Genomic DNA, 21,888 nt, shown 5'->3' on the forward strand with positions numbered 1-21,888 from the left:
CATTAGGCCATTGGGGCTACATGCACAGAAGAAACGTGGCTTTCTTTTCGATTGTTTTAAAGAAATCAACTGCGATTAGGCATTGAACTATCAGCTTGTAATGCAGTAATAAAAGACAGATGACGGCAAGAAAGTAATGCTCCAGGTGAGGCTCGAACTCACAACCTCGGCATTGCTCAACAGTTACTGCTATATAAGTACCGCGCGCTGACCGATTGCGCCACTGGAGCTCTTGCAGCACCATTTATCCATGTCTTCTTTTGCCTGGAAAAAGTTGCTCAATTGAAAACCTAGTCCTATGTCAGTTTAAACCCCGTCCTTGAAAATGCAGTGGGCTATGCCATAAGTGAAGAGTAAAGCAAAGTGGTGTGTTTTTAATGAAAATTAGATGCTCTCCACCTTAACAATAGGTAATGTTGCTCAGGAACACTTCTCTTTGGACATAGCTATTGTCTTTGTAAAGACTACCATTGGGCGAGATTTTTCAAGACCTCTTTAGGAGGCAAATGTTATCCAGAAAAGAAGCCAGTCTGGAAATAAAACAGGACATGCTTTTGGATGGAAGGTGGGCACCCACCCCACATGGGACTCGAACCCACAATCTTCGCCTTATCCAGAAAAGAAGCCTGTCTGGATCTAAAACTCAGTATACTGATGAAAGGTGGGCAACCACCCCAGAGGGGACTCGAATCCCTGGCTTAGGAGGCCAGTGCCTTATCCATTAGGCCATTGGGGCTACATGCACAGAAGAAGCGTGGCTTTCTTTTCGATTGTTTTAAAGAAATCAACTGCGATTAGGCATTGAACTATCAGCTTGTAATGCAGTAATAAAAGACAGATGACGGCAAGAAAGTAATGCTCCAGGTGAGGCTCGAACTCACAACCTCGGCATTGCTCAACAGTTACTGCTATATAAGTACCGCGCGCTGACCGATTGCGCCACTGGAGCTCTTGCAGCACCATTTATCCATGTCTTCTTTTGCCTGGAAAAAGTTGCTCAATTGAAAACCTAGTCCTATGTCAGTTTAAACCCCGTCCTTGAAAATGCAGTGGGCTATGCCATAAGTGAAGAGTAAAGCAAAGTGGTGTGTTTTTAATGAAAATGAGATGCTCTCCACCTTAACAATAGGTAATGTTGCTCAGGAACACTTCTCTTTGGACATAGCTATTGTCTTTGTAAAGACTACCATTGGGCGAGATTTTTCAAGACCTCTTTAGGAGGCAAATGTTATCCAGAAAAGAAGCCAGTCTGGAAATAAAACAGGACATGCTTTTGGATGGAAGGTGGGCACCCACCCCACATGGGACTCGAACCCACAATCTTCGCCTTATCCAGAAAAGAAGCCTGTCTGGATCTAAAACTCAGTATACTGATGAAAGGTGGGCAACCACCCCAGATTGGACTCGAACCCACAATCCCTGGCTTAGGAGGCCAGTGCCTTATCCATTAGGCCACGGGGGCTACATGCACAGAAGAAGCGTGGCTTTCTTTTCGATTGTTTTAAAGAAATCAACTGCGATTAAGCATTGAACTATCAGCTTGTAATGCAGTAATAAAAGACAGATGACGGCAAGAAAGTAATGCTCCAGGTGAGGCTCGAACTCACAACCTCGGCATTGCTCAACAGTTACTGCTATATAAGTACCGCGCGCTGACCGATTGCGCCACTGGAGCTCTTGCGGCACCATTTATCCATGTCTTCTTTTGCCTGGAAAAAGTTGCTCAATTGAAAACCTAGTCCTATGTCAGTTTAAACCCCGTCCTTGAAAATGCAGTGGGCTATGCCATAAGTGAAGGGTAAAGCAAAGTGGTGTGTTTTTAATGAAAATGAGATGCTCTCCACCTTAACAATAGGTAATGTTGCTCAGGAACACTTCTCTTTGGACATAGCTATTGTCTTTGTAAAGACTACCATTGGGCGAGATTTTTCAAGACCTATTTAAGAGGCAAATGTTATCCAGAAAAGAAGCCAGTCTGGAAATAAAACACGACATGCTTTTGGATGAAAGGTGGGCACCCACCCCACATGGGACCCGAACCCACAATCTTCGCCTTATCCAGAAAAGAAGCCTGTCTGGATCTAAAACTCAGTATTCTGATGAAAGGTGGGCAACCACCCCAGATGGGACTCGAATCCCTGGCTTAGGAGGCCAGTGCCTTATCCATTAGGCCACTGGGGCTACATGCACAGAAGAAGCGTGGCTTTCTTTTCGATTGTTTTAAAGAAATCAACTGCGATTAGGCATTGAACTATCAGCTTGTAATGCAGTAATAAAAGACAGATGACGGCAAGAAAGTAATGCTCCAGGTGAGGCTCGAACTCACAACCTCGGCATTGCTCAACAGTTACTGCTATATAAGTACCGCGCGCTGACCGATTGCGCCACTGGAGCTCTTGCAGCACCATTTATCCATGTCTTCTTTTGCCTGGAAAAAGTTGCTCAATTGAAAACCTAGTCCTATGTCAGTTTAAACCCCGTCCTTGAAAATGCAGTGGGCTATGCCATAAGTGAAGAGTAAAGCAAAGTGGTGTGTTTTTAATGAAAATGAGATGCTCTCCACCTTAACAATAGGTAATGTTGCTAAGGAACACTTCTCTTTGGACATAGCTATTGTCTTTGTAAAGACTACCATTGGGCGAGATTTTTCAAGACCTATTTAAGAGGCAAATGTTATCCAGAAAAGAAGCCAGTCTGGAAATAAAACACGACATGCTTTTGGATGAAAGGTGGGCACCCACCCCACATGGGACCCGAACCCACAATCTTCGCCTTATCCAGAAAAGAAGCCTGTCTGGATCTAAAACTCAGTATACTGATGAAAGGTGGGCAACCACAATCCCTGGCTTAGGAGGCCAGTGCCTTATCCATTAGGCCACTGGGGCTACATGCACAGAAGAAGCGTGGCTTTCTTTTCGATTGTTTTAAAGAAATCAACTGCGATTAAGCATTGAACTATCAGCTTGTAATGCAGTAATAAAAGACAGATGACGGCAAGAAAGTAATGCTCCAGGTGAGGCTCGAACTCACAACCTCGGCATTGCTCAACAGTTACTGCTATATAAGTACCGCGCGCTGACCGATTGCGCCACTGGAGCTCTTGCGGCACCATTTATCCATGTCTTCTTTTGCCTGGAAAAAGTTGCTCAATTGAAAACCTAGTCCTATGTCAGTTTAAACCCCGTCCTTGAAAATGCAGTGGGCTATGCCATAAGTGAAGGGTAAAGCAAAGTGGTGTGTTTTTAATGAAAATGAGATGCTCTCCACCTTAACAATAGGTAATGTTGCTCAGGAACACTTCTCTTTGGACATAGTTATTGTCTTTGTAAAGACTACCATTGGGCGAGATTTTTCAAGACCTATTTAAGAGGCAAATGTTATCCAGAAAAGAAGCCAGTCTGGAAATAAAACACGACATGCTTTTGGATGAAAGGTGGGCACCCACCCCACATGGGACCCGAACCCACAATCTTCGCCTTATCCAGAAAAGAAGCCTGTCTGGATCTAAAACTCAGTATTCTGATGAAAGGTGGGCAACCACCCCAGATGGGACTCGAATCCCTGGCTTAGGAGGCCAGTGCCTTATCCATTAGACCACTGGGGCTACATGCACAGAAGAAGCGTGGCTTTCTTTTCGATTGTTTTAAAGAAATCAACTGCGATTAGGCATTGAACTATCAGCTTGTAATGCAGTAATAAAAGACAGATGACGGCAAGAAAGTAATGCTCCAGGTGAGGCTCGAACTCACAACCTCGGCATTGCTCAACAGTTACTGCTATATAAGTACCGCGCGCTGACCGATTGCGCCACTGGAGCTCTTGCAGCACCATTTATCCATGTCTTCTTTTGCCTGGAAAAAGTTGCTCAATTGAAAACCTAGTCCTATGTCAGTTTAAACCCCGTCCTTGAAAATGCAGTGGGCTATGCCATAAGTGAAGAGTAAAGCAAAGTGGTGTGTTTTTAATGAAAATGAGATGCTCTCCACCTTAACAATAGGTAATGTTGCTCAGGAACACTTCTCTTTGGACATAGCTATTGTCTTTGTAAAGACTACCATTGGGCGAGATTTTTCAAGACCTATTTAGGAGGCAAATGTTATTCAGAAAAGAAGCCAGTCTGGAAATAAAACACGACATGCTTTTGGATGGAACCCACACATGGGACTCGAACCCAGAATCTTCGCCTTATCCAGAAAAGAAGCCTGTCTGGATCTAAAACTCAGTATACTGATGAAAGGTGGGCAACCACCCCAGATGGGACTCAAACCCACAATCCCTGGCTTAGGAGGCCAGTGCCTTATCCATTAGGCCACTGGGTCTACATGCACAGAAGAAGCGTGGCTTTCTTTTCGATTGTTTTAAAGAAATCAACTGCGATTAAGCATTGAACTATCAGCTTGTAATGCAGTAATAAAAGACAGATGACGGCAAGAAAGTAATGCTCCAGGTGAGGCTCGAACTCACAACCTCGGCATTGCTCAACAGTTACTGCTATATAAGTACCGCGCGCTGACCGATTGCGCCACTGGAGCTCTTGCGGCACCATTTATCCATGTCTTCTTTTGCCTGGAAAAAGTTGCTCAATTGAAAACCTAGTCCTATGTCAGTTTAAACCCCGTCCTTGAAAATGCAGTGGGCTATGCCATAAGTGAAGGGTAAAGCAAAGTGGTGTGTTTTTAATGAAAATGAGATGCTCTCCACCTTAACAATAGGTAATGTTGCTCAGGAACACTTCTCTTTGGACATAGCTATTGTCTTTGTAAAGACTACCATTGGGCGAGATTTTTCAAGACCTATTTAAGAGGCAAATGTTATCCAGAAAAGAAGCCAGTCTGGAAATAAAACACGACATGCTTTTGGATGAAAGGTGGGCACCCACCCCACATGGGACCCGAACCCACAATCTTCGCCTTATCCAGAAAAGAAGCCTGTCTGGATCTAAAACTCAGTATTCTGATGAAAGGTGGGCAACCACCCCAGATGGGACTCGAATCCCTGGCTTAGGAGGCCAGTGCCTTATCCATTAGGCCACTGGGGCTACATGCACAGAAGAAGCGTGGCTTTCTTTTCGATTGTTTTAAAGAAATCAACTGCGATTAGGCATTGAACTATCAGCTTGTAATGCAGTAATAAAAGACAGATGACGGCAAGAAAGTAATGCTCCAGGTGAGGCTCGAACTCACAACCTCGGCATTGCTCAACAGTTACTGCTATATAAGTACCGCGTGCTGACCGATTGCGCCACTGGAGCTCTTGCAGCACCATTTATCCATGTCTTCTTTTGCCTGGAAAAAGTTGCTCAATTGAAAACCTAGTCCTATGTCAGTTTAAACCCCGTCCTTGAAAATGCAGTGGGCTATGCCATAAGTGAAGAGTAAAGCAAAGTGGTGTGTTTTTAATGAAAATGAGATGCTCTCCACCTTAACAATAGGTAATGTTGCTCAGGAACACTTCTCTTTGGACATAGCTATTGTCTTTGTAAAGACTACCATTGGGCGAGATTTTTCAAGACCTATTTAGGAGGCAAATGTTATTCAGAAAAGAAGCCAGTCTGGAAATAAAACACGACATGCTTTTGGATGGAACCCACACATGGGACTCGAACCCACAATCTTCGCCTTATCCAGAAAAGAAGCCTGTCTGGATCTAAAATTCAGTATACTGATGAAAGGTGGGCAACCACCCCAGATGGGACTCAAACCCACAATCCCTGGCTTAGGAGGCCAGTGCCTTATCCATTAGGCCACTGGGGCTACATGCACAGAAGAAGCGTGGCTTTCTTTTCGATTGTTTTAAAGAAATCAACTGCGATTAAGCATTGAACTATCAGCTTGTAATGCAGTAATAAAAGACAGATGACGGCAAGAAAGTAATGCTCCAGGTGAGGCTCGAACTCACAACCTCGGCATTGCTCAACAGTTACTGCTATATAAGTACCGCGCGCTGACCGATTGCGCCACTGGAGCTCTTGCAGCACCATTTATCCATGTCTTCTTTTGCCTGGAAAAAGTTGCTCAATTGAAAACCTAGTCCTATGTCAGTTTAAACCCCGTCCTTGAAAATGCAGTGGGCTATGCCATAAGTGAAGGGTAAAGCAAAGTGGTGTGTTTTTAATGAAAATGAGATTCTCTCCACCTTAACAATAGGTAATGTTGCTCAGGAACACTTCTCTTTGGACATAGCTATTGTCTTTGTAAAGACTACCATTGGGCGAGATTTTTCAAGACCTATTTAAGAGGCAAATGTTATCCAGAAAAGAAGCCAGTCTGGAAATAAAACACGACATGCTTTTGGATGGAAGGTGGGCACCCACCCCACATGAGACTCGTACCCACAATCTTCGCCTTATCCAGAAAAGAAGCCTGTCTGGATCTAAAACTCAGTATACTGATGAAAAGTGGGCAACCACCCCAGATGGGACTCGAATCCCTGGCTTAGGAGGCCAGTGCCTTATCCATTAGGCCACTGGGGCTACATGCACAGAAGAAGCGTGGCTTTCTTTTCGATTGTTTTAAAGAAATCAACTGCGATTAGGCATTGAACTATCAGCTTGTAATGCAGTAATAAAAGACAGATGACGGCAAGAAAGTAATGCTCCAGGTGAGGCTCGAACTCACAACCTCGGCATTGCTCAACAGTTACTGCTATATAAGTACCGCGTGCTGACCGATTGCGCCACTGGAGCTCTTGCAGCACCATTTATCCATGTCTTCTTTTGCCTGGAAAAAGTTGCTCAATTGAAAACCTAGTCCTATGTCAGTTTAAACCCCGTCCTTGAAAATGCAGTGGGCTATGCCATAAGTGAAGGGTAAAGCAAAGTGGTGTGTTTTTAATGAAAATGAGATGCTCTCCACCTTAACAATAGGTAATGTTGCTCAGGAACACTTCTCTTTGGACATAGCTATTGTCTTTGTAAAGACTACCATTGGGCGAGATTTTTCAAGACCTATTTAAGAGGCAAATGTTATCCAGAAAAGAAGCCAGTCTGGAAATAAAACACGACATGCTTTTGGATGAAAGGTGGGCACCCACCCCACATGGGACCCGAACCCACAATCTTCGCCTTATCCAGAAAAGAAGCCTGTCTGGATCTAAAACTCAGTATTCTGATGAAAGGTGGGCAACCACCCCAGATGGGACTCGAATCCCTGACTTAGGAGGCCAGTGCCTTATCCATTAGACCACTGGGGCTACATGCACAGAAGAAGCGTGGCTTTCTTTTCGATTGTTTTAAAGAAATCAACTGCGATTAGGCATTGAACTATCAGCTTGTAATGCAGTAATAAAAGACAGATGACGGCAAGAAAGTAATGCTCCAGGTGAGGCTCGAACTCACAACCTCGGCATTGCTCAACAGTTACTGCTATATAAGTACCGCGCGCTGACCGATTGCACCACTGGAGCTCTTGCAGCACCATTTATCCATGTCTTCTTTTGCCTGGAAAAAGTTGCTCAATTGAAAACCTAGTCCTATGTCAGTTTAAACCCCGTCCTTGAAAATGCAGTGGGCTATGCCATAAGTGAAGAGTAAAGCAAAGTGGTGTGTTTTTAATGAAAATGAGATGCTCTCCACCTTAACAATAGGTAATGTTGCTCAGGAACACTTCTCTTTGGACATAGCTATTGTCTTTGTAAAGACTACCATTGGGCGAGATTTTTCAAGACCTATTTAAGAGGCAAATGTTATCCAGAAAAGAAGCCAGTCTGGAAATAAAACACGACATGCTTTTGGATGAAAGGTGGGCACCCACCCCACATGGGACCCGAACCCACAATCTTCGCCTTATCCAGAAAAGAAGCCTGTCTGGATCTAAAACTCAGTATACTGATGAAAGGTGGGCAACCACCCCAGATGGGACTCGAACCCACAATCCCTGGCTTAGGAGGCCAGTGCCTTATCCATTAGGCCACTGGGGCTACATGCACAGAAGAAGCGTGGCTTTCCTTTTCGATTGTTTTAAAGAAATCAACTGCGATTAAGCATTGAACTATCAGCTTGTAATGCAGTAATAAAAGACAGATGACGGCAAGAAAGTAATGCTCCAGGTGAGGCTTGAACTCACAACCTCGGCATTGCTCAACAGTTACTGCTATATAAGTACCGCGCGCTGACCGATTGCGCCACTGGAGCTCTTGCAGCACCATTTATCCATGTCTTCTTTTGCCTGGAAAAAGTTGCTCAATTGAAAACCTAGTCCTATGTCAGTTTAAACCCCGTCCTTGAAAATGCAGTGGGCTATGCCATAAGTGAAGAGTAAAGCAAAGTGGTGTGTTTTTAATGAAAATGAGATGCTCTCCACCTTAACAATAGGTAATGTTGCTCATGAACACTTCTCTTTGGACATAGCTATTGTCTTTGTAAAGACTACCATTGGGCGAGATTTTTCAAGACCTATTTAGGAGGCAAATGTTATCCAGAAAAGAAGCCAGTCTGGAAATAAAACACGACATGCTTTTGGATGGAACCCACCCCACATGGGACTCGAACCCACAATCTTCGCCTTATCCAGAAAAGAAGCCTGTCTGGATCTAAAACTCAGTATACTGATGAAAGGTGGGCAACCACCCCAGATGGGACTCGAACCCACAATCCCTGGCTTAGGAGGTCAGTGCCTTATCCATTAGGCCACTGGGGCTACATGCACAGAAGAAGCGTGGTTTTCCTTTTCGATTGTTTTAATGAAATCAACTGCGATTAAGCATTGAACTATCAGCTTGTAATGCAGTAATAAAAGACAGATGACGGCAAGAAAGTAATGCTCCAGGTGAGGCTCGAACTCACAACCTCGGCATTGCTCAACAGTTACTGCTATATAAGTACCGCGCGCTGACCGATTGCGCCACTGGAGCTCTTGCAGCACCATTTATCCATGTCTTCTTTTGCCTGGAAAAAGTTGCTCAATTGAAAACCTAGTCCTATGTCAGTTTAAACCCCGTCCTTGAAAATGCAGTGGGCTACGCCATAAGTGAAGAGTAAAGCAAAGTGGTGTGTTTTTAATGGAAATGAGATGCTCTCCACCTTAACAATAGGTAATGTTGCTCAGGAACACTTCTCTTTGGACATAGCTATTGTCTTTGTAAAGACTACCATTGGGCGAGATTTTTCAAGACCTCTTTAGGAGGCAAATGTTATCCAGAAAAGAAGCCAGTCTGGAAATAAAACACGACATGCTTTTGGATGGAAGGTGGGCACCCACCCCACATGAGACTCGTACCCACAATCTTCGCCTTATCCAGAAAAGAAGCCTGTCTGGATCTAAAACTCAGTATACTGATGAAAGGTGGGCAACCACCCCAGATGGGACTCAAACCCACAATCCCTGGCTTAGGAGGCCAGTGCCTTATCCATTAGGCCACTGGGGCTACATGCACAGAAGAAGCGTGGCTTTCTTTTCGATTGTTTTAAAGAAATCAACTGCGATTAAGCATTGAACTATCAGCTTGTAATGCAGTAATAAAAGACAGATGGCGGCAAGAAAGTAATGCTCCAGGTGAGGCTCGAACTCACAACCTCGGCATTGCTCAACAGTTACTGCTATATAAGTACCGCGCGCTGACCGATTGCGCCACTGGAGCTCTTGCAGCACCATTTATCCATGTCTTCTTTTGCCTGGAAAAAGTTGCTCAATTGAAAACCTAGTCCTATGTCAGTTTAAACCCCGTCCTTGAAAATGCAGTGGGCTATGCCATAAGTGAAGAGTAAAGCAAAGTGGTGTGTTTTTAATGAAAATGAGATGCTCTCCACCTTAACAATAGGTAATGTTGCTCAGGAACACTTCTCTTTGGACATAGCTATTGTCTTTGTAAAGACTACCATTGGGCGAGATTTTTCAAGACCTATTTAGGAGGCAAATGTTATCCAGAAAAGAAGCCAGTCTGGAAATAAAACACGACATGCTTTTGGATGGAACCCACACATGGGACTCGAACCCACAATCTTCGCCTTATCCAGAAAAGAAGCCTGTCTGGATCTAAAACTCAGTATACTGATGAAAGGTGGGCAACCACCCCAGATGGGACTCAAACCCACAATCCCTGGCTTAGGAGGCCAGTGCCTTATCCATTAGGCCACTGGGGCTACATGCACAGAAGAAGCGTGGCTTTCTTTTCGATTGTTTTAAAGAAATCAACTGCGATTAAGCATTGAACTATCAGCTTGTAATGCAGTAATAAAAGACAGATGACGGCAAGAAAGTAATGCTCCAGGTGAGGCTCGAACTCACAACCTCGGCATTGCTCAACAGTTACTGCTATATAAGTACCGCGCGCTGACCGATTGCACCACTGGAGCTCTTGCAGCACCATTTATCCATGTCTTCTTTTGCCTGGAAAAAGTTGCTCAATTAAAAACCTAGTCCTATGTCAGTTTAAACCCCGTCCTTGAAAATGCAGTGGGCTACGCCATAAGTGAAGAGTAAAGCAAAATGGTGTGTTTTTAATGGAAATGAGATGCTCTCCACCTTAACAATAGGTAATGTTGCTCAGGAACACTTCTCTTTGGACATAGCTATTGTCTTTGTAAAGACTACCATTGGGCGAGATTTTTCAAGACCTATTTAAGAGGCAAATGTTATCCAGAAAAGAAGCCAGTCTGGAAATAAAACACGACATGCTTTTGGATGAAAGGTGGGCACCCACCCCACATGGGACCCGAACCCACAATCTTCGCCTTATCCAGAAAAGAAGCCTGTCGTGATCTAAAACTCAGTATTCTGATGAAAGGTGGGCAACCACCCCAGATGGGACTCGAATCCCTGGCTTAGGAGGCCAGTGCCTTATCCATTAGGCCACTGAGCTACATGCACAGAAGAAGCGTGGCTTTCTTTTCGATTGTTTTAAAGAAATCAACTGCGATTAGGCATTGAACTATCAGCTTGTAATGCAGTAATAAAAGACAGATGACGGCAAGAAAGTAATGCTCCAGGTGAGGCTCGAACTCACAACCTCGGCATTGCTCAACAGTTACTGCTATATAAGTACCGCACGCTGACCGATTGCGCCACTGGAGCTCTTGCAGCACCATTTATCCATGTCTTCTTTTGCCTGGAAAAAGTTGCTCAATTGAAAACCTAGTCCTATGTCAGTTTAAACCCCGTCCTTGAAAATGCAGTGGGCTATGCCATAAGTGAAGGGTAAAGCAAAGTGGTGTGTTTTTAATGAAAATGAGATGCTCTCCACCTTAACAATAGGTAATGTTGCTCAGGAACACTTCTCTTTGGACATAGCTATTGTCTTTGTAAAGACTACCATTGGGCGAGATTTTTCAAGACCTATTTAAGAGGCAAATGTTATCCAGAAAAGAAGCCAGTCTGGAAATAAAACACGACATGCTTTTGGATGAAAGGTGGGCACCCACCCCACATGGGACCCGAACCCACAATCTTCGCCTTATCCAGAAAAGAAGCCTGTCTGGATCTAAAACTCAGTATACTGATGAAAGGTAGGCAACCACCCCAGATGGGACTCGAATCCCTGGCTTAGGAGACCAGTGCCTTATCCATTAGGCCATTGGGGCTACATGCACAGAAGAAACGTGGCTTTCTTTTCGATTGTTTTAAAGAAATCAACTGCGATTAGGCATTGAACTATCAGCTTGTAATGCAGTAATAAAAGACAGATGACGGCAAGAAAGTAATGCTCCAGGTGAGGCTCGAACTCACAACCTCGGCATTGCTCAACAGTTACTGCTATATAAGTACCGCGCGCTGACCGATTGCGCCACTGGAGCTCTTGCAGCACCATTTATCCATGTCTTCTTTTGCCTGGAAAAAGTTGCTCAATTGAAAACCTAGTCCTATGTCAGTTTAAACCCCGTCCTTGAAAATGCAGTGGGCTATGCCATAAGTGAAGAGTAAAGCAAAGTGGTGTGTTTTTAATGAAAATTAGATGCTCTCCACCTTAACAATAGGTAATGTTGCTCAGGAACACTTCTCTTTGGACATAGCTATTGTCTTTGTAAAGACTACCATTGGGCGAGATTTTTCAAGACCTCTTTAGGAGGCAAATGTTATCCAGAAAAGAAGCCAGTCTGGAAATAAAACAGGACATGCTTTTGGATGGAAGGTGGGCACCCACCCCACATGGGACTCGAACCCACAATCTTCGCCTTATCCAGAAAAGAAGCCTGTCTGGATCTAAAACTCAGTATACTGATGAAAGGTGGGCAACCACCCCAGATTGGACTCGAACCCACAATCCCTGGCTTAGGAGGCCAGTGCCTTATCCATTAGGCCACTGGGGCTACATGCACAGAAGAAGCGTGGCTTTCTTTTCGATTGTTTTAAAGAAATCAACTGCGATTAAGCATTGAACTATCAGCTTGTAATGCAGTAATAAAAGACAGATGACGGCAAGAAAGTAATGCTCCAGGTGAGGCTCGAACTCACAACCTCGGCATTGCTCAACAGTTACTGCTATATAAGTACCGCGCGCTGACCGATTGCGCCACTGGAGCTCTTGCGGCACCATTTATCCATGTCTTCTTTTGCCTGGAAAAAGTTGCTCAATTGAAAACCTAGTCCTATGTCAGTTTAAACCCCGTCCTTGAAAATGCAGTGGGCTATGCCATAAGTGAAGGGTAAAGCAAAGTGGTGTGTTTTTAATGAAAATGAGATGCTCTCCACCTTAACAATAGGTAATGTTGCTCAGGAACACTTCTCTTTGGACATAGCTATTGTCTTTGTAAAGACTACCATTGGGCGAGATTTTTCAAGACCTATTTAAGAGGCAAATGTTATCCAGAAAAGAAGCCAGTCTGGAAATAAAACACGACATGCTTTTGGATGAAAGGTGGGCACCCACCCCACATGGGACCCGAACCCACAATCTTCGCCTTATCCAGAAAAGAAGCCTGTCTGGATCTAAAACTCAGTATTCTGATGAAAGGTGGGCAACCACCCCAGATGGGTCTCGAATCCCTGGCTTAGGAGGCCAGTGCCTTATCCATTAGACCACTGGGGCTACATGCACAGAAGAAGCGTGGCTTTCTTTTCGATTGTTTTAAAGAAATCAACTGCGATTAGGCATTGAACTATCAGCTTGTAATGCAGTAATAAAAGACAGATGACGGCAAGAAAGTAATGCTCCAGGTGAGGCTCGAACTCACAACCTCGGCATTGCTCAACAGTTACTGCTATATAAGTACCGCGCGCTGACCGATTGCGCCACTGGAGCTCTTGCAGCACCATTTATCCATGTCTTCTTTTGCCTGGAAAAAGTTGCTCAATTGAAAACCTAGTCCTATGTCAGTTTAAACCCCGTCCTTGAAAATGCAGTGGGCTATGCCATAAGTGAAGAGTAAAGCAAAGTGGTGTGTTTTTAATGAAAATGAGATGCTCTCCACCTTAACAATAGGTAATGTTGCTCAGGAACACTTCTCTTTGGACATAGCTATTGTCTTTGTAAAGACTACCATTGGGCGAGATTTTTCAAGACCTATTTAGGAGGCAAATGTTATTCAGAAAAGAAGCCAGTCTGGAAATAAAACACGACATGCTTTTGGATGGAACCCACACATGGGACTCGAACCCAGAATCTTCGCCTTATCCAGAAAAGAAGCCTGTCTGGATCTAAAACTCAGTATACTGATGAAAGGTGGGCAACCACCCCAGATGGGACTCAAACCCACAATCCCTGGCTTAGGAGGCCAGTGCCTTATCCATTAGGCCACTGGGGCTACATGCACAGAAGAAGCGTGGCTTTCTTTTCGATTGTTTTAAAGAAATCAACTGCGATTAAGCATTGAACTATCAGCTTGTAATGCAGTAATAAAAGACAGATGACGGCAAGAAAGTAATGCTCCAGGTGAGGCTCGAACTCACAACCTCGGCATTGCTCAACAGTTACTGCTATATAAGTACCGCGCGCTGACCGATTGCGCCACTGGAGCTCTTGCGGCACCATTTATCCATGTCTTCTTTTGCCTGGAAAAAGTTGCTCAATTGAAAACCTAGTCCTATGTCAGTTTAAACCCCGTCCTTGAAAATGCAGTGGGCTATGCCATAAGTGAAGGGTAAAGCAAAGTGGTGTGTTTTTAATGAAAATGAGATGCTCTCCACCTTAACAATAGGTAATGTTGCTCAGGAACACTTCTCTTTGGACATAGCTATTGTCTTTGTAAAGACTACCATTGGGCGAGATTTTTCAAGACCTATTTAAGAGGCAAATGTTATCCAGAAAAGAAGCCAGTCTGGAAATAAAACACGACATGCTTTTGGATGAAAGGTGGGCACCCACCCCACATGGGACCCGAACCCACAATCTTCGCCTTATCCAGAAAAGAAGCCTGTCTGGATCTAAAACTCAGTATTCTGATGAAAGGTGGGCAACCACCCCAGATGGGACTCGAATCCCTGGCTTAGGAGGCCAGTGCCTTATCCATTAGGCCACTGGGGCTACATGCACAGAAGAAGCGTGGCTTTCTTTTCGATTGTTTTAAAGAAATCAACTGCGATTAGGCATTGAACTATCAGCTTGTAATGCAGTAATAAAAGACAGATGACGGCAAGAAAGTAATGCTCCAGGTGAGGCTCGAACTCACAACCTCGGCATTGCTCAACAGTTACTGCTATATAAGTACCGCGTGCTGACCGATTGCGCCACTGGAGCTCTTGCAGCACCATTTATCCATGTCTTCTTTTGCCTGGAAAAAGTTGCTCAATTGAAAACCTAGTCCTATGTCAGTTTAAACCCCGTCCTTGAAAATGCAGTGGGCTATGCCATAAGTGAAGAGTAAAGCAAAGTGGTGTGTTTTTAATGAAAATGAGATGCTCTCCACCTTAACAATAGGTAATGTTGCTCAGGAACACTTCTCTTTGGACATAGCTATTGTCTTTGTAAAGACTACCATTGGGCGAGATTTTTCAAGACCTATTTAGGAGGCAAATGTTATTCAGAAAAGAAGCCAGTCTGGAAATAAAACACGACATGCTTTTGGATGGAACCCACACATGGGACTCGAACCCACAATCTTCGCCTTATCCAGAAAAGAAGCCTGTCTGGATCTAAAATTCAGTATACTGATGAAAGGTGGGCAACCACCCCAGATGGGACTCAAACCCACAATCCCTGGCTTAGGAGGCCAGTGCCTTATCCATTAGGCCACTGGGGCTACATGCACAGAAGAAGCGTGGCTTTCTTTTCGATTGTTTTAAAGAAATCAACTGCGATTAAGCATTGAACTATCAGCTTGTAATGCAGTAATAAAAGACAGATGACGGCAAGAAAGTAATGCTCCAGGTGAGGCTCGAACTCACAACCTCGGCATTGCTCAACAGTTACTGCTATATAAGTACCGCGCGCTGACCGATTGCGCCACTGGAGCTCTTGCAGCACCATTTATCCATGTCTTCTTTTGCCTGGAAAAAGTTGCTCAATTGAAAACCTAGTCCTATGTCAGTTTAAACCCCGTCCTTGAAAATGCAGTGGGCTATGCCATAAGTGAAGGGTAAAGCAAAGTGGTGTGTTTTTAATGAAAATGAGATTCTCTCCACCTTAACAATAGGTAATGTTGCTCAGGAACACTTCTCTTTGGACATAGCTATTGTCTTTGTAAAGACTACCATTGGGCGAGATTTTTCAAGACCTATTTAAGAGGCAAATGTTATCCAGAAAAGAAGCCAGTCTGGAAATAAAACACGACATGCTTTTGGATGGAAGGTGGGCACCCACCCCACATGAGACTCGTACCCACAATCTTCGCCTTATCCAGAAAAGAAGCCTGTCTGGATCTAAAACTCAGTATACTGATGAAAGGTGGGCAACCACCCCAGATGGGACTCGAATCCCTGGCTTAGGAGGCCAGTGCCTTATCCATTAGGCCACTGGGGCTACATGCACAGAAGAAGCGTGGCTTTCTTTTCGATTGTTTTAAAGAAATCAACTGCGATTAGGCATTGAACTATCAGCTTGTAATGCAGTAATAAAAGACAGATGACGGCAAGAAAGTAATGCTCCAGGTGAGGCTCGAACTCACAACCTCGGCATTGCTCAACAGTTACTGCTATATAAGTACCGCGCGTTTACCGATTGCGCCACTGGAGCTCTTGCAGCACCATTTATCCATGTCTTCTTTTGCCTGGAAAAAGTTGCTCAATTGAAAACCTAGTCCTATGTCAGTTTAAACCCCGTCCTTGAAAATGCAGTGGGCTATGCCATAAGTGAAGGGTAAAGCAAAGTGGTGTGTTTTTAATGAAAATGAGATGCTCTCCACCTTAACAATAGGTAATGTTGCTCAGGAACACTTCTCTTTGGACATAGCTATTGTCTTTGTAAAGACTACCATTGGGCGAGATTTTTCAAGACCTATTTAAGAGGCAAATGTTATCCAGAAAAGAAGCCAGTCTGGAAATAAAACACGACATGCTTTTGGATGAAAGGTGGGCACCCACCCCACATGGGACCCGAACCCACAATCTTCGCCTTATCCAGAAAAGAAGCCTGTCTGGATCTAAAACTCAGTATTCTGATGAAAGGTGGGCAACCACCCCAGATGGGACTCGAATCCCTGACTTAGGAGGCCAGTGCCTTATCCATTAGACCACTGGGGCTACATGCACAGAAGAAGCGTGGCTTTCTTTTCGATTGTTTTAAAGAAATCAACTGCGATTAGGCATTGAACTATCAGCTTGTAATGCAGTAATAAAAGACAGATGACGGCAAGAAAGTAATGCTCCAGGTGAGGCTCGAACTCACAACCTCGGCATTGCTCAACAGTTACTGCTATATAAGTACCGCGCGCTGACCGATTGCACCACTGGAGCTCTTGCAGCACCATTTATCCATGTCTTCTTTTGCCTGGAAAAAGTTGCTCAATTGAAAACCTAGTCCTATGTCAGTTTAAACCCCGTCCTTGAAAATGCAGTGGGCTATGCCATAAGTGAAGAGTAAAGCAAAGTGGTGTGTTTTTAATGAAAATGAGATGCTCTCCACCTTAACAATAGGTAATGTTGCTCAGGAACACTTCTCTTTGGACATAGCTATTGTCTTTGTAAAGACTACCATTGGGCGAGATTTTTCAAGACCTATTTAAGAGGCAAATGTTATCCAGAAAAGAAGCCAGTCTGGAAATAAAACACGACATGCTTTTGGATGAAAGGTGGGCACCCACCCCACATGGGACCCGAACCCACAATCTTCGCCTTATCCAGAAAAGAAGCCTGTCTGGATCTAAAACTCAGTATACTGATGAAAGGTGGGCAACCACCCCAGATGGGACTCGAATCCCTGGCTTAGGAGGCCAGTGCCTTATCCATTAGGCCACTGGGGCTACATGCACAGAAGAAGCGTGGCTTTCCTTTTCGATTGTTTTAAAGAAATCAACTGCGATTAAGCATTGAACTATCAGCTTGTAATGCAGTAATAAAAGACAGATGACGGCAAGAAAGTAATGCTCCAGGTGAGGCTTGAACTCACAACCTCGGCATTGCTCAACAGTTACTGCTATATAAGTACCGCGCGCTGACCGATTGCGCCACTGGAGCTCTTGCAGCACCATTTATCCATGTCTTCTTTTGCCTGGAAAAAGTTGCTCAATTGAAAACCTAGTCCTATGTCAGTTTAAACCCCGTCCTTGAAAATGCAGTGGGCTATGCCATAAGTGAAGAGTAAAGCAAAGTGGTGTGTTTTTAATGAAAATGAGATGCTCTCCACCTTAACAATAGGTAATGTTGCTCATGAACACTTCTCTTTGGACATAGCTATTGTCTTTGTAAAGACTACCATTGGGCGAGATTTTTCAAGACCTATTTAGGAGGCAAATGTTGTCCAGAAAAGAAGCCAGTCTGGAAATAAAACACGACATGCTTTTGGATGGAAGGTGGGCACCCACCCCACATGGGACTCGAACCCACAATCTTCGCCTTATCCAGAAAAGAAGCCTGTCTGGATCTAAAACTCAGTATACTGATGAAAGGTGGGCAACCACCCCAGATGGGACTCGAACCCACAATCCCTGGCTTAGGAGGTCAGTGCCTTATCCATTAGGCCACTGGGGCTACATGTACAGAAGAAGCGTGGTTTTCCTTTTCGATTGTTTTAAAGAAATCAACTGCGATTAAGCATTGAACTATCAGCTTGTAATGCAGTAATAAAAGACAGATGACGGCAAGAAAGTAATGCTCCAGGTGAGGCTTGAACTCACAACCTCGGCATTGCTCAACAGTTATTGCTATATAAGTACCGCGCGCTGACCGATTGCGCCACTGGAGCTCTTGCAGCACCATTTATCCATGTCTTCTTTTGCCTGGAAAAAGTTGCTCAATTGAAAACCTAGTCCTATGTCAGTTTAAACCCCGTCCTTGAAAATGCAGTGGGCTACGCCATAAGTGAAGAGTAAAGCAAAGTGGTGTGTTTTTAATGGAAATGAGATGCTCTCCACCTTAACAATAGGTAATGTTGCTCAGGAACACTTCTCTTTGGACATAGCTATTGTCTTTGTAAAGACTACCATTGGGCGAGATTTTTCAAGACCTCTTTAGGAGGCAAATGTTATCCAGAAAAGAAGCCAGTCTGGAAATAAAACAGGACATGCTTTTGGATGGAAGGTGGGCACCCACCCCACATGGGACTCGAACCCACAATCTTCGCCTTATCCAGAAAAGAAGCCTGTCGTGATCTAAAACTCAGTATACTGATGAAAGGTGGGCAACCACCCCAGAGGGGACTCGAATCCCTGGCTTAGGAGGCCAGTGCCTTATCCATTAGGCCACTGGGGCTACATGCACAGAAGAAGCGTGGCTTTCTTTTCGATTGTTTTAAAGAAATCAACTGCGATTAAGCATTGAACTATCAGCTTGTAATGCAGTAATAAAAGACAGATGACGGCAAGAAAGTAATGCTCCAGGTGAGGCTCGAACTCACAACCTCGGCATTGCTCAACAGTTACTGCTATATAAGTACCGCGCGCTGACCGATTGCGCCACTGGAGCTCTTGCAGCACCATTTATCCATGTCTTCTTTTGCCTGGAAAAAGTTGCTCAATTGAAAACCTAGTCCTATGTCAGTTTAAACCCCGTCCTTGAAAATGCAGTGGGCTATGCCATAAGTGAAGAGTAAAGCAAAGTGGTGTGTTTTTAATGAAAATGAGATGCTCTCCACCTTAACAATAGGTAATGTTGCTCAGGAACACTTCTCTTTGGACATAGCTATTGTCTTTGTAAAGACTACCATTGGGCGAGATTTTTCAAGACCTCTTTAGGAGGCAAATGTTATCCAGAAAAGAAGCCAGTCTGGAAATAAAACACGACATGCTTTTGGATGAAAGGTGGGCACCCACCCCACATGGGACCCGAACCCACAATCTTCGCCTTATCCAGAAAAGAAGCCTGTCTGGATCTAAAACTCAGTATTCTGATGAAAGGTGGGCAACCACCCCAGATGGGACTCGAATCCCTGGCTTAGGAGGCCAGTGCCTTATCCATTAGGCCACTGGGGCTACATGCACAGAAGAAGCGTGGCTTTCTTTTCGATTGTTTTAAAGAAATCAACTGCGATTAGGCATTGAACTATCAGCTTGTAATGCAGTAATAAAAGACAGATGACGGCAAGAAAGTAATGCTCCAGGTGAGGCTCGAACTCACAACCTCGGCATTGCTCAACAGTTACTGCTATATAAGTACCGCGCGCTGACCGATTGCGCCACTGGAGCTCTTGCAGCACCATTTATCCATGTCTTCTTTTGCCTGGAAAAAGTTGCTCAATTGAAAACCTAGTCCTATGTCAGTTTAAACCCCGTCCTTGAAAATGCAGTGGGCTATGCCATAAGTGAAGAGTAAAGCAAAGTGGTGTGTTTTTAATGAAAATGAGATGCTCTCCACCTTAACAATAGGTAATGTTGCTCAGGAACACTTCTCTTTGGACATAGCTATTGTCTTTGTAAAGACTACCATTGGGCGAGATTTTTCAAGACCTATTTAGGAGGCAAATGTTATCCAGAAAAGAAGCCAGTCTGGAAATAAAACACGACATGCTTTTGGATGGAACCCACACATGGGACTCGAACCCACAATCTTCGCCTTATCCAGAAAAGAAGCCTGTCTGGATCTAAAACTCAGTATACTGATGAAAGGTGGGCAACCACCCCAGATGGGACTCAAACCCACAATCCCTGGCTTAGGAGGCCAGTGCCTTATCCATTAGGCCACTGGGGCTACATGCACAGAAGAAGCGTGGCTTTCTTTTCGATTGTTTTAAAGAAATCAACTGCGATTAAGCATTGAACTATCAGCTTGTAATGCAGTAATAAAAGACAGATGACGGCAAGAAAGTAATGCTCCAGGTGAGGCTCGAACTCACAACCTCGGCATTGCTCAACAGTTACTGCTATATAAGTAGCGCGCGCTGACCGATTGCGCCACTGGAGCTCTTGCAGCACCATTTATCCATGTCTTCTTTTGCCTGGAAAAAGTTGCTCAATTGAAAACCTAGTCCTATGTCAGTTTAAACCCCGTCCTTGAAAATGCAGTGGGCTATGCCATAAGTGAAGGGTAAAGCAAAGTGGTGTGTTTTTAATGAAAATGAGATTCTCTCCACCTTAACAATAGGTAATGTTGCTCAGGAACACTTCTCTTTGGACATAGCTATTGTCTTTGTAAAGACTACCATTGGGCGAGATTTTTCAAGACCTATTTAAGAGGCAAATGTTATCCAGAAAAGAAGCCAGTCTGGAAATAAAACACGACATGCTTTTGGATGAAAGGTGGGCACCCACCCCACATGGGACCCGAACCCACAATCTTCGCCTTATCCAGAAAAGAAGCCTGTCTGGATCTAAAACTCAGTATTCTGATGAAAGGTGGGCAACCACCCCAGATGGGACTCGAATCCCTGGCTTAGGAGGCCAGTGCCTTATCCATTAGGCCACTGGGGCTACATGCACAGAAGAAGCGTGGCTTTCTTTTCGATTGTTTTAAAGAAATCAACTGCGATTAGGCATTGAACTATCAGCTTGTAATGCAGTAATAAAAGACAGATGACGGCAAGAAAGTAATGCTCCAGGTGAGGCTCAAACTCACAACCTCGGCATTGCTCAACAGTTACTGCTATATAAGTACCGCGCGCTGACCGATTGCACCACTGGAGCTCTTGCAGCACCATTTATCCATGTCTTCTTTTGCCTGGAAAAAGTTGCTCAATTGAAAACCTAGTCCTATGTCAGTTTAAACCCCGTCCTTGAAAATGCAGTGGGCTATGCCATAAGTGAAGGGTAAAGTAAAGTGGTGTGTTTTTAATGAAAATGAGATGCTCTCCACCTTAACAATAGGTAATGTTGCTCAGGAACACTTCTCTTTGGACATAGCTATTGTCTTTGTAAAGACTACCATTGGGCGAGATTTTTCAAGACCTATTTAAGAGGCAAATGTTATCCAGAAAAGAAGCCAGTCTGGAAATAAAACACGACATGCTTTTGGATGAAAGGTGGGCACCCACCCCACATGGGACCCGAACCCACAATCTTCGCCTTATCCAGAAAAGAAGCCTGTCTGGATCTAAAACTCAGTATTCTGATGAAAGGTGGGCACAGATGGGACTCAAATCCACAATCCCTGGCTTAGGAGGCCAGTGCCTTATCCATTAGGCCACTGGGGCTACATGCACAGAAGACGCATGGCTTTCTTTTCGATTGTTTTAAAGAAATCAATGGCGATTAAGCATTGAATTATCGGCTTGTAATGCACTAATAAAAGACCGATGACGGCAAGAAAGTAATGCTCCAGGTGAGGCCCGAACTCACAACCTCGGCATTGCTCAACAGTTACTGCTATATAAGTACCGCGTGCTGACTGATTGCGCCACTAGAGCTCTTGCAGCACCATTTATCCATGTCTTCTTTTGCCTGGAAAAAGTTGCTCGATTAAAAACCTAGTCCTATGTCAGTTTAAACCCCGTCCT

The 21,888-nt window shown here is 44.3% G+C and overlaps 35 non-coding genes across 35 annotated transcripts; all 35 read right to left on the bottom strand.

The window, feature by feature from the left end:
* Positions 1 to 137: 137 nt before the first annotated feature.
* On the bottom strand, positions 138 to 230 carry TRNAI-UAU (transfer RNA isoleucine (anticodon UAU)). The gene is given in 2 exon segments: positions 138 to 173; positions 193 to 230. It is a non-coding gene; the product is annotated as a tRNA-Ile (tRNA).
* Positions 231 to 856: 626 nt separating this feature from the next.
* TRNAI-UAU (transfer RNA isoleucine (anticodon UAU)) lies at positions 857 to 949 on the bottom strand. Its single transcript is given in 2 exon segments — positions 857 to 892; positions 912 to 949. It is a non-coding gene; the product is annotated as a tRNA-Ile (tRNA).
* Positions 950 to 1,582: 633 nt separating this feature from the next.
* On the bottom strand, positions 1,583 to 1,675 carry TRNAI-UAU (transfer RNA isoleucine (anticodon UAU)). Its single transcript is given in 2 exon segments — positions 1,583 to 1,618; positions 1,638 to 1,675. It is a non-coding gene; the product is annotated as a tRNA-Ile (tRNA).
* A 626-nt stretch (positions 1,676 to 2,301) lies between these two features.
* Positions 2,302 to 2,394, bottom strand: TRNAI-UAU (transfer RNA isoleucine (anticodon UAU)). Its single transcript is given in 2 exon segments — positions 2,302 to 2,337; positions 2,357 to 2,394. It is a non-coding gene; the product is annotated as a tRNA-Ile (tRNA).
* Positions 2,395 to 3,005: 611 nt separating this feature from the next.
* TRNAI-UAU (transfer RNA isoleucine (anticodon UAU)) lies at positions 3,006 to 3,098 on the bottom strand. The gene is given in 2 exon segments: positions 3,006 to 3,041; positions 3,061 to 3,098. It is a non-coding gene; the product is annotated as a tRNA-Ile (tRNA).
* Positions 3,099 to 3,724: 626 nt separating this feature from the next.
* TRNAI-UAU (transfer RNA isoleucine (anticodon UAU)) lies at positions 3,725 to 3,817 on the bottom strand. Its single transcript is given in 2 exon segments — positions 3,725 to 3,760; positions 3,780 to 3,817. It is a non-coding gene; the product is annotated as a tRNA-Ile (tRNA).
* Positions 3,818 to 4,439: 622 nt separating this feature from the next.
* Positions 4,440 to 4,532, bottom strand: TRNAI-UAU (transfer RNA isoleucine (anticodon UAU)). The gene is given in 2 exon segments: positions 4,440 to 4,475; positions 4,495 to 4,532. It is a non-coding gene; the product is annotated as a tRNA-Ile (tRNA).
* Positions 4,533 to 5,680: 1,148 nt separating this feature from the next.
* TRNAR-CCU (transfer RNA arginine (anticodon CCU)) lies at positions 5,681 to 5,753 on the bottom strand. The gene has a single exon. It is a non-coding gene; the product is annotated as a tRNA-Arg (tRNA).
* A 120-nt stretch (positions 5,754 to 5,873) lies between these two features.
* Positions 5,874 to 5,966, bottom strand: TRNAI-UAU (transfer RNA isoleucine (anticodon UAU)). Its single transcript is given in 2 exon segments — positions 5,874 to 5,909; positions 5,929 to 5,966. It is a non-coding gene; the product is annotated as a tRNA-Ile (tRNA).
* Positions 5,967 to 7,311: 1,345 nt separating this feature from the next.
* Positions 7,312 to 7,404, bottom strand: TRNAI-UAU (transfer RNA isoleucine (anticodon UAU)). Its single transcript is given in 2 exon segments — positions 7,312 to 7,347; positions 7,367 to 7,404. It is a non-coding gene; the product is annotated as a tRNA-Ile (tRNA).
* A 440-nt stretch (positions 7,405 to 7,844) lies between these two features.
* TRNAR-CCU (transfer RNA arginine (anticodon CCU)) lies at positions 7,845 to 7,917 on the bottom strand. The gene has a single exon. It is a non-coding gene; the product is annotated as a tRNA-Arg (tRNA).
* A 121-nt stretch (positions 7,918 to 8,038) lies between these two features.
* TRNAI-UAU (transfer RNA isoleucine (anticodon UAU)) lies at positions 8,039 to 8,131 on the bottom strand. The gene is given in 2 exon segments: positions 8,039 to 8,074; positions 8,094 to 8,131. It is a non-coding gene; the product is annotated as a tRNA-Ile (tRNA).
* Positions 8,132 to 8,563: 432 nt separating this feature from the next.
* TRNAR-CCU (transfer RNA arginine (anticodon CCU)) lies at positions 8,564 to 8,636 on the bottom strand. Its single transcript has one exon. It is a non-coding gene; the product is annotated as a tRNA-Arg (tRNA).
* A 121-nt stretch (positions 8,637 to 8,757) lies between these two features.
* TRNAI-UAU (transfer RNA isoleucine (anticodon UAU)) lies at positions 8,758 to 8,850 on the bottom strand. Its single transcript is given in 2 exon segments — positions 8,758 to 8,793; positions 8,813 to 8,850. It is a non-coding gene; the product is annotated as a tRNA-Ile (tRNA).
* A 440-nt stretch (positions 8,851 to 9,290) lies between these two features.
* TRNAR-CCU (transfer RNA arginine (anticodon CCU)) lies at positions 9,291 to 9,363 on the bottom strand. The gene has a single exon. It is a non-coding gene; the product is annotated as a tRNA-Arg (tRNA).
* A 120-nt stretch (positions 9,364 to 9,483) lies between these two features.
* On the bottom strand, positions 9,484 to 9,576 carry TRNAI-UAU (transfer RNA isoleucine (anticodon UAU)). Its single transcript is given in 2 exon segments — positions 9,484 to 9,519; positions 9,539 to 9,576. It is a non-coding gene; the product is annotated as a tRNA-Ile (tRNA).
* A 429-nt stretch (positions 9,577 to 10,005) lies between these two features.
* On the bottom strand, positions 10,006 to 10,078 carry TRNAR-CCU (transfer RNA arginine (anticodon CCU)). The gene has a single exon. It is a non-coding gene; the product is annotated as a tRNA-Arg (tRNA).
* Positions 10,079 to 10,198: 120 nt separating this feature from the next.
* TRNAI-UAU (transfer RNA isoleucine (anticodon UAU)) lies at positions 10,199 to 10,291 on the bottom strand. Its single transcript is given in 2 exon segments — positions 10,199 to 10,234; positions 10,254 to 10,291. It is a non-coding gene; the product is annotated as a tRNA-Ile (tRNA).
* A 625-nt stretch (positions 10,292 to 10,916) lies between these two features.
* Positions 10,917 to 11,009, bottom strand: TRNAI-UAU (transfer RNA isoleucine (anticodon UAU)). The gene is given in 2 exon segments: positions 10,917 to 10,952; positions 10,972 to 11,009. It is a non-coding gene; the product is annotated as a tRNA-Ile (tRNA).
* Positions 11,010 to 11,635: 626 nt separating this feature from the next.
* TRNAI-UAU (transfer RNA isoleucine (anticodon UAU)) lies at positions 11,636 to 11,728 on the bottom strand. The gene is given in 2 exon segments: positions 11,636 to 11,671; positions 11,691 to 11,728. It is a non-coding gene; the product is annotated as a tRNA-Ile (tRNA).
* Positions 11,729 to 12,168: 440 nt separating this feature from the next.
* Positions 12,169 to 12,241, bottom strand: TRNAR-CCU (transfer RNA arginine (anticodon CCU)). The gene has a single exon. It is a non-coding gene; the product is annotated as a tRNA-Arg (tRNA).
* A 120-nt stretch (positions 12,242 to 12,361) lies between these two features.
* Positions 12,362 to 12,454, bottom strand: TRNAI-UAU (transfer RNA isoleucine (anticodon UAU)). Its single transcript is given in 2 exon segments — positions 12,362 to 12,397; positions 12,417 to 12,454. It is a non-coding gene; the product is annotated as a tRNA-Ile (tRNA).
* A 626-nt stretch (positions 12,455 to 13,080) lies between these two features.
* On the bottom strand, positions 13,081 to 13,173 carry TRNAI-UAU (transfer RNA isoleucine (anticodon UAU)). The gene is given in 2 exon segments: positions 13,081 to 13,116; positions 13,136 to 13,173. It is a non-coding gene; the product is annotated as a tRNA-Ile (tRNA).
* Positions 13,174 to 13,602: 429 nt separating this feature from the next.
* On the bottom strand, positions 13,603 to 13,675 carry TRNAR-CCU (transfer RNA arginine (anticodon CCU)). Its single transcript has one exon. It is a non-coding gene; the product is annotated as a tRNA-Arg (tRNA).
* Positions 13,676 to 13,795: 120 nt separating this feature from the next.
* TRNAI-UAU (transfer RNA isoleucine (anticodon UAU)) lies at positions 13,796 to 13,888 on the bottom strand. Its single transcript is given in 2 exon segments — positions 13,796 to 13,831; positions 13,851 to 13,888. It is a non-coding gene; the product is annotated as a tRNA-Ile (tRNA).
* Positions 13,889 to 15,036: 1,148 nt separating this feature from the next.
* TRNAR-CCU (transfer RNA arginine (anticodon CCU)) lies at positions 15,037 to 15,109 on the bottom strand. The gene has a single exon. It is a non-coding gene; the product is annotated as a tRNA-Arg (tRNA).
* Positions 15,110 to 15,229: 120 nt separating this feature from the next.
* Positions 15,230 to 15,322, bottom strand: TRNAI-UAU (transfer RNA isoleucine (anticodon UAU)). The gene is given in 2 exon segments: positions 15,230 to 15,265; positions 15,285 to 15,322. It is a non-coding gene; the product is annotated as a tRNA-Ile (tRNA).
* Positions 15,323 to 15,948: 626 nt separating this feature from the next.
* TRNAI-UAU (transfer RNA isoleucine (anticodon UAU)) lies at positions 15,949 to 16,041 on the bottom strand. Its single transcript is given in 2 exon segments — positions 15,949 to 15,984; positions 16,004 to 16,041. It is a non-coding gene; the product is annotated as a tRNA-Ile (tRNA).
* A 626-nt stretch (positions 16,042 to 16,667) lies between these two features.
* Positions 16,668 to 16,760, bottom strand: TRNAI-UAU (transfer RNA isoleucine (anticodon UAU)). Its single transcript is given in 2 exon segments — positions 16,668 to 16,703; positions 16,723 to 16,760. It is a non-coding gene; the product is annotated as a tRNA-Ile (tRNA).
* A 627-nt stretch (positions 16,761 to 17,387) lies between these two features.
* TRNAI-UAU (transfer RNA isoleucine (anticodon UAU)) lies at positions 17,388 to 17,480 on the bottom strand. The gene is given in 2 exon segments: positions 17,388 to 17,423; positions 17,443 to 17,480. It is a non-coding gene; the product is annotated as a tRNA-Ile (tRNA).
* Positions 17,481 to 17,920: 440 nt separating this feature from the next.
* On the bottom strand, positions 17,921 to 17,993 carry TRNAR-CCU (transfer RNA arginine (anticodon CCU)). The gene has a single exon. It is a non-coding gene; the product is annotated as a tRNA-Arg (tRNA).
* Positions 17,994 to 18,114: 121 nt separating this feature from the next.
* On the bottom strand, positions 18,115 to 18,207 carry TRNAI-UAU (transfer RNA isoleucine (anticodon UAU)). The gene is given in 2 exon segments: positions 18,115 to 18,150; positions 18,170 to 18,207. It is a non-coding gene; the product is annotated as a tRNA-Ile (tRNA).
* A 626-nt stretch (positions 18,208 to 18,833) lies between these two features.
* On the bottom strand, positions 18,834 to 18,926 carry TRNAI-UAU (transfer RNA isoleucine (anticodon UAU)). The gene is given in 2 exon segments: positions 18,834 to 18,869; positions 18,889 to 18,926. It is a non-coding gene; the product is annotated as a tRNA-Ile (tRNA).
* A 626-nt stretch (positions 18,927 to 19,552) lies between these two features.
* Positions 19,553 to 19,645, bottom strand: TRNAI-UAU (transfer RNA isoleucine (anticodon UAU)). The gene is given in 2 exon segments: positions 19,553 to 19,588; positions 19,608 to 19,645. It is a non-coding gene; the product is annotated as a tRNA-Ile (tRNA).
* Positions 19,646 to 20,074: 429 nt separating this feature from the next.
* Positions 20,075 to 20,147, bottom strand: TRNAR-CCU (transfer RNA arginine (anticodon CCU)). The gene has a single exon. It is a non-coding gene; the product is annotated as a tRNA-Arg (tRNA).
* Between the last annotated feature and the right edge of the window lie 1,741 nt (positions 20,148 to 21,888).

The sequence above is a fragment of the Eleutherodactylus coqui genome, chromosome 2 (genome assembly GCF_035609145.1).
Source record: "Eleutherodactylus coqui strain aEleCoq1 chromosome 2, aEleCoq1.hap1, whole genome shotgun sequence".
In the NCBI taxonomy this organism is placed as follows: domain Eukaryota; kingdom Metazoa; phylum Chordata; class Amphibia; order Anura; family Eleutherodactylidae; genus Eleutherodactylus; species Eleutherodactylus coqui.